This window comes from Physeter macrocephalus, chromosome 18 (assembly GCF_002837175.3).
Source record: "Physeter macrocephalus isolate SW-GA chromosome 18, ASM283717v5, whole genome shotgun sequence".
NCBI lineage: Eukaryota > Metazoa > Chordata > Mammalia > Artiodactyla > Physeteridae > Physeter > Physeter macrocephalus.
The window spans coordinates 15,747,970-15,755,499 of NC_041231.1; the positions used below are offsets into that span (position 1 = coordinate 15,747,970).

Here is a 7,530-nt window from a genome sequence, read left to right on the forward strand (position 1 = left end):
CATGTTAATAAAATAGAGGGACTGGGCTTCCCTGGTGGCGCAGTGGTTGAGAGTCCGCCTGCCGATGCAGGGGACGCGGGTTCGTTCCCTGGTCTGGGAAGATCCCACATGCTGCGGAGAGGCTGGGCCCGTGAGCCATGGCCGCTGAGCCTGTGCTCTGCAACGGAAGAGGCCACAACAGTGAGAGGCCCGCGTACCGCAAAAAAAAAAAAAAAAAAAAAAAAAGACTGAATTCCATCCGAATTTCAGAGCTTTCTTTGCTTGCTACAAGTTTATATTATAAGTCTATTATATAACCTGATACCCCCCCCTTTTTTTTTAAAGGGCTTTGAGGTCAGATTGGCTTAGTGTTGATGAGCCAGTAGCTCAGGATGTGGTGCCTTGTTTTATGATGGGGAGTTCAGCTGGGGGAGGGCCTTTGCACTTATTTTTGTAATTTGTGCTTTCCGATACAAGGCCTCCTGTCACTTGAGAACCTCTGAGCACATTAGGCATAAAGGCAGAGGCAGATGATTATTAGGCTCTGACGGTGCCCTCTTAAGTCCATAGTGAAGTGTGTGCGCTGGTAACTAGGATGAGGATAAGCAGCTCTTACCGGGTCATAGTGTTGGTCTCTCGCTTAAATACTCATAATGGAAAAGCAAACCTTTTAAGCATGTTTAGAAAGGGTTGGAACAAGTGAAATGAATCTGTTGGTGATCTGAGAGAGCTAAGTTTTTGTTTTTAGGTCTTGGCCTACCCTAATGCACCAGACCTGTTTTTAGCCCAGTGTTTCCAGAAGTGTAGGATAGGAGATGGTCCACGAGGTGACTTGAAGTGAAGCAGGTGACTTAAGTTGGCATGTGGCCAAATGTAAGGTAATCCTGAATCGCATTGTCTCAGGGCTCTTTCAAGGCCTGATTAAGTTGAGAAGAAAGTCTCATTTGAGCACTGGCCTGTCACTAACAGTCAGCGGCACTTGTTAATCTCCTTTTTAACACAGAAAATAGGCCTCAGAACCTTCCTCAGGCGTCAGTGGCTGGCTGGAATTTAATAATATGGTTTATGTTTGTGTACATTTTATTTATTTACTTTTAAAATTTTTATTGGAGTATGGTTGCCTTACAATGTTGTGTTAGTTTCTGCAGTACAGCAAAGTGAATCAGCTATGTGTATACATATATCCCCTCTTTTTTGGATTTCCTTCCTATTTAGATCTCCACACAGCACTGAGTAGAGCTCCCTGTGCTATACAGTAGGTTCTCATTAGTTATCTGTTTTGTGCATAGTAGTGTATATATGTCACTCCCAATCTCCCAATTCAGCCCACCCTTCCTTCCCCCCTTGGTGTCCATATGTTTGTTCCCTACATCCGTGTCTCTATTTCTGCTTTGCAAATAGGTTCATCTGTATGTACATTTTAAATGTGATTATTTTATAAGATTGTTTACTTTCACATAGTTGTTTTAGATGTTTACTATCGTATAATTATTTTAAATGTTTCATGTAATTATTTAAAATAAATGTAATTATTTTAAATGTCATAAATGTTCTCTTATGACAGGTAACACTAGTGATATAACTTTTCCTTGTTAGAAAAAGCCTTTTTCTTGTAAAAGAAAAGTCAAATACAGAACATCACGCAAAGCAAATGTGTAGCTTTACTGTGTTATTTTAAAACAAACATGATCGTAACCTTCCCTTAAGTCAAGAATTAGGATTTTGCTCGCTGCCCCAGCGATCCCATCCACGAGCCACATCCTGATCACCACCCCTGTGTCCCTGAAGTAGCCACTGTCTTGCTTTTTAAAGTAGATGCTTCCCTGCGTTTCTTTATAGTCATATTGCCATGTGTGCATCCCAAGACTACCAATGTTTATTCTTGTCTATTTAAAGGAAATTTGTGTCTTTTAAGACTCTTTTAATCTATGGATTTCCCTTCCATTGCTCTGCTCCTCCCCAGCCCCTGGCCCTTGCCCCCCTTTTTTTTCCCTAACAATTTATCTGTGGAAGAATCCACGTTGTTTTAGCGGTAGGCTTTCCCACAGTCTGAATTTTGCTGCCTGCACCGTCACAGTACAGCTCACCTGTCCTCTCTGTCCTGCAAGTTGGTAGCTGGATCGCCAGGCCTGATCAGACTCATGTTTGGACCCTATGGCAAGACCTCGGATAGTGATGTGTTCTTTCACTACGAGGCACCTAATGTCTGCTTCTCCCTCTTTTTGTGATGTTACCTGCTGTTAAGTGTTCAGTGCCTAGATCCATTAATTCACTGGGAGTGGGAAGATTCTGATAATCTAATAGGTTTTTTCATTTATTAATTGAGATACTTTTATAAAGAGATGGTTCCTTCATCTGCTATTTTCTTTTCTTTTTTTAAGTGACCAATTAGGTTTCTTTTTTAAAAAATTAAACATTTAAAGAATATTGTAAATTACATGGAGTTGTAAGAAATAATACAAAGATCCTGTGCACCCTCCCCCCCGGTTTCCTTCAATGATAACATCTTGTATAACTATAGTACAGCTTTACAACCAGGAAATTGACAATTGACACAACCCACTTACCTTTGTCTGGTTTTAGCAGTTTTATATGTATTCATTTGTCTGTGTGTATTTAGTTGTATGCAATTTTATCACAAATGTAGATTTGTATAATCACCAGATTAAAAAATTATCTTCATGAACCTATGGATTTAAAAATCTTTTATGGGTTTTATTCACTTGGGATCATGATATCTTTTGAATGTCAAATTTTCCTATTTTGGGGTATTGAGTGCCTCTTTAAGTTCTTGTGAGTTCTTTTTTTCTTCTCTTTTTAAAACAGCTTTATTGAGATATTTATTATCCCACAGAATTCACCATTTAAGTGCACAATTTATTCAGCTTTCTCTGGTGCATTTATAGAGTCGTGCAGCCGTCACCACCATCCCAGTGCAGAACATATCCACCAGCCCAAAAGGAACCATGTGCCCATTTGCAGTCCCTCCTCATTCCCACCCCGAGCCTTAGGCAACTGTCCTGAGTCCTTTTGTAGTAACCCCAGTCATCTTTCAGTGCTTCCTTGCTTTGTATAATGACCCCCTGGCCTGGAATCAGCCATTTATTTAAGAAACACTAGCACCTTTTAGTAGAAAATAGTATTCCAGGACCCTGTCTAGGTTCTAGGTGTGCTCATTGCCTAAGGTTGGTCATTGTTTCTAGGCCTCTTCCTTGGGCAGAGCTACGGTAAAATGCTCTATGAGTTCATACCGATGTTTCTAGGTTAGGGTTTATAACTTAGCCTGTTTTTGTATTACATGTATCTCCTTCCTTCCACATCAAGAATCCTGGTTCTCAGGGACACAGGGGATGATAGAATCAGAATAACCTATAATTACTCATTTATTTTATCTGAGCTCTTATACATGGCAGTCTCAAAATAACAAGACTAATTCTACCATCACCAATGGAATTACTGAGACCAGGTCAAAAAAAAATAGCTTTTACATTTGCTTTTCCTGTTTCTCTCCCAGTTTTAAAATTGTTGTACTATTTCTGTATTATCAGAGCATGTGTCCATTACATATAGTACTCACTTCCACAAGTAACTATATGTTTAATGCTTTCTGTGTTCAAAGTCTCTCTAGTCATTTGGATTAATGAAGCTTTTTCTCTACTAGATTCTTAAGGAAATGGTCTTGGGGACAGTATTGCCTAGTTTTTGCATATTGTTTTTCTAATTTCAGGAAAATTTTCTTAAAGTTTTTGATATTTATTTTCTGTGCCCTTACTTTTTTTTTCTTCTTTAGGAATTCTTAATATATCTGTTTGTAGGATTCATTTTCAGTGTTTATCACTTTCTTTTAAATCATTTCTATCTCTTTTTTTTAAATTAAATTCTTCCTTTTCATCTTCTTTGTCTCTTAAGTATTCTTGTGTTCATTTCTGAACTTCTTCTTTTGTTTTAGTTGTTTCTTGAGTTCTCTACCTCATCTGAGTTTGCTGATTCTGATTTATTTTATTCTCTCATGAATCATTTTCTTAATTCCGCTGACCTCATTTTGAAATGGCCTGTTGCAGGCTTATTTTGAGCATGACTTAACCTTTAGAAGGAGGCGTGGCCCAGGGTAGCTTCTGTAACTTCACAGAACTCTTTCTTCAGTTGTACTCATGTAGGCTTCAAAAAAACTAACACACCATTGTAAAGCAATTATACTCCAATAAAGATGTTAAAAAAAAATATGGCCTCCTGGGACTTCCCTGGTCATCCAGTGGTTAAGACTCTGTGCTTCCATTGCAGGGGGCACAAGTTCGATCCCTCGTTGGGGAACTAAGATCCCACATGCCCTGCGGCCAAAAAAAAAAAAAAAGGCCTCCTGCTTCCTCAGATTGCTGGCATCTCTTCCCCTCCACTCCTTCTCCCTTTCTCTCTTGTCCCTTGTTTTCTGGAGTTTGATTTCATTCTCTGAGGTTTCTCCTTGGTGAGGGTCTCTTTTCTGGAAGGGAACCCTGGCAGGTCAGTGTAAAGAATGCATAGGGCAAGACTGTTCGAAGGCCTTTATACTCTCTCACTGCGGGCCCCTTACATACACTCACCAGCAAAGTGGGCAGAATTCCTTCCCGTTTTCAATGCTTTCTCACACTGTAATTCCCTGCTTTCTGGTGATACCCATTGGCTACTTTGGGATTTTCCTCATCACATCTCTGATGACTTGCTGTTTCTTCTGCTTTCTCCTGCCCAGCCATAGGTACCATGCAGGTTGTATGGCTCTTGGCAGTTTTTCCTCACCTACTTGTATTCTGGCTTTGATGAAGGTACCGTGTCACATAGATTGGCTCTGCATGTTGTTCTTGGGTTTTTGGTGTTGTTATCCAGTGGTTATCTAGTTGCTCTGTCTTGCTTTATACGTAGATTTGGAGAGATTCAAAAACTATGCTGATGCTGCTATCCTCTTTGGTTTTTTTTTTTTTTTTTTTTTGTGGTGTGCGGGCCTCCCTCTGCTGTGGCCTCTCCCGTCGCGGAGCACAGGCTCCGGACGCGCAGGCCCAGCGGCCATGGCTCACGGGCCCAGCCGCTCCGCGGCATGTGGGACCCTCCCGGACCGGGGCGCGAACCCGGTTCCCCTGCATCAGCAGGCGGACGCGCAACCACTGCGCCACCAGGGAAGCCCTGTTTGTTTTTTAATGTATACAGTTTTGAGGCAAAACATTGATCTGGCTCTCAGGGTTTGCTTGTAAAGATAAACTGTGAGTTTAATGGTTAAAAATAGAGTACATGTGCATGCTGGGATTTTCTTATTCGTGATTATTATTTGGATGCTGAATTTGAAACAGGGTCTTAAAAGCTATAGATATCAAATCCTAGAAAGGATTAAGGTTGTTGTGTTGTTGATTTTGTTGGTTTGGGGGTATTTTACCCTAGAAAACTTATTGTTGAAAAGGATGGTATTTAAAATATTTAATTTCTAAAAAGTATGTTTCATTTTTTTACTTGTCATTAATGTATCTCTTAAATCTTTGACAGAGGAATGGCTGTGGGGTGGGAGGAAACAGTTCCTCTTGATGGGAGCCTGAGGAACAATGATCATCTATTGGTTTGTAATTTGGTACTTTCAAAGTTGTTAACAGTTTAAGGAAACAAATTCCTGAACAAGTGTCCTCCATAAAGGAGGATGGGAGGCTACTTTGAGATGTTATTTTCAACTGAAAGCCAGTTTCAGTGAGGATTCAGAATTACCAAGGCTGCTGCTTCTTTTTCTTCTTTTTTCGAGTAAAAAAAACAATGTCTCTTCTGCCTGAAGGACATCCTTTGGTAAATGTTTTTGTTATTAATTGTCTTAAAATATCTTCATTTTGCTTCATTACTGAAAGATATTTTCACCAAGTAAAATTTTAGGTTGGCAGTTATTTCCTGTCACTACACCGTAGGGCTTATTTCACTGTCTTCTGGCTTTTGTTGTTGCCATTCAAAAGTCAGCCATCAGGAATATCTATTGCTCTTTCCCTGTAGGTGATTGGGCTCTGACTGCTTTTAAAGCTGTCTCCTGTTTTTGTTATTCTACAGTTTCACTATGGTATATCTAGGTGTTGATTTCTTTAATTTTTCCTGCTTGAGTTTTATTGGGCTTCCTGGGTCTGAGGAGTGGTGTTTTTAAAACAAATCTGGATTCTTCTTTTTTTTTTTTTAATTTATTTTTTATTTTTTAGGCCATGGCATGCGGCATGTGGGATCTTAGTTCCCTGACCAGGGATTGAACCTGTGCCCCCAGCAGTGGAAGCGCAGAGTCCTAACCACTGGACCGCCTGGGAATTCCCTGGATTATTCTTTTTTTGGGGGGAGGAAGAAAAGAATGTTATCTTTTTTTTTATACAGCAGGTTCTTATTAGTCATCAATTTTATACACATCAGTGTATACATGTCAATCCCAATCACGCAATTAATCACACCATGACCCTCAGCCCCCTGCGGCTTTCCCCCCTTGGTGTCCATACGTTTGTTCTCTACATCTGTGTCTCAATTTCTGCCCTGAAAACCGGTTCATCTGTACCATTTTTCTAGGTTCCACATATATGCGTTAATATACGATATTTTTTCTTTCTGACTTACTTCACTCTGTATAACAGTCACTAGATCTATCCACGTCTCTACAAATGACCCAATTTCGTTCCTTTTTATGGCTGAGTAATATTCCATTGTATATATGTACCACATCTTCTTTATCCATTCGTCTGTCGATGGGCATTTAGGTTGCTTCCATGACCTGGCTATTGTACATAGTGCTGCAGTGAACATTGGGGTGCATGTGTCTTTTTGAATTGTAGTTGTCTCTGGGTATATGCCCAGTAGTGGGATTGCTGGATCATATGGTAATTCTATTTTTAGTTTTTTAAGGAACCTCCATACTGTTCTCCATAGTGGCTGTGTCAGTTTACATTCCCACCAACGGTGCAAGAGGGTTCCCTTTTCTCCACACCCTCTCCAGTGTTTGTTGTTTGTAGATTTTCTAATGAAGCCCATTCTAACTAGTATGAGGTGATACCTCATTGTAGTTTTGATTTGCATTTCTCTAATAATTAGTGATGTTGAGCAGCTTTCCATGTGCTTCTTGGCCATCTGTATGTCTTCCTTGGAGAAATGTCTATTTAGGTCTTCTGCCCATTTTTGGATTGGGTTGTTTGTTTTTTTAATATTGAACTGCATGAGCTGTTTATATATTTTGGAGATTAATCCTTTGTCCGTTGATTCGTTTGCAAATACTTTCTCCCATTCTGAGGGTTGTCTTTTCTTCTTGTTTATGGTTTCCTTTGCTGTGCAAAAGCTTAGGTCCCATTTGTTTATTTTTGTTTTGATTTCGATTATTCTAGGAGGTGGATCAAAACAGATCTTGCTGTGATTTATGTCAAAGAGTGTTCTTCCTATGTTTTCCTCTAAGAATTTTATAGTGTCCATTATTACATTTAGGTCTCTAATCCATTTTGAGTTTATTTTTGTGTATGGTGTTAGGGAGTGTTCTAATTTCATTCTTTTACATGTAGCTGTCTGGTTTTCCCAGCACCACTTATTGAAGAG

The 7,530-nt window shown here is 39.7% G+C and overlaps 1 protein-coding gene across 12 annotated transcripts in view; it reads left to right on the top strand.

The window, feature by feature from the left end:
- Positions 1-7,530, top strand: part of SUMF1 (sulfatase modifying factor 1) — a 129,812-nt gene that overhangs the window by 14,703 nt on the left and 107,579 nt on the right. The gene's annotated exons all lie outside the window — the stretch shown is intronic.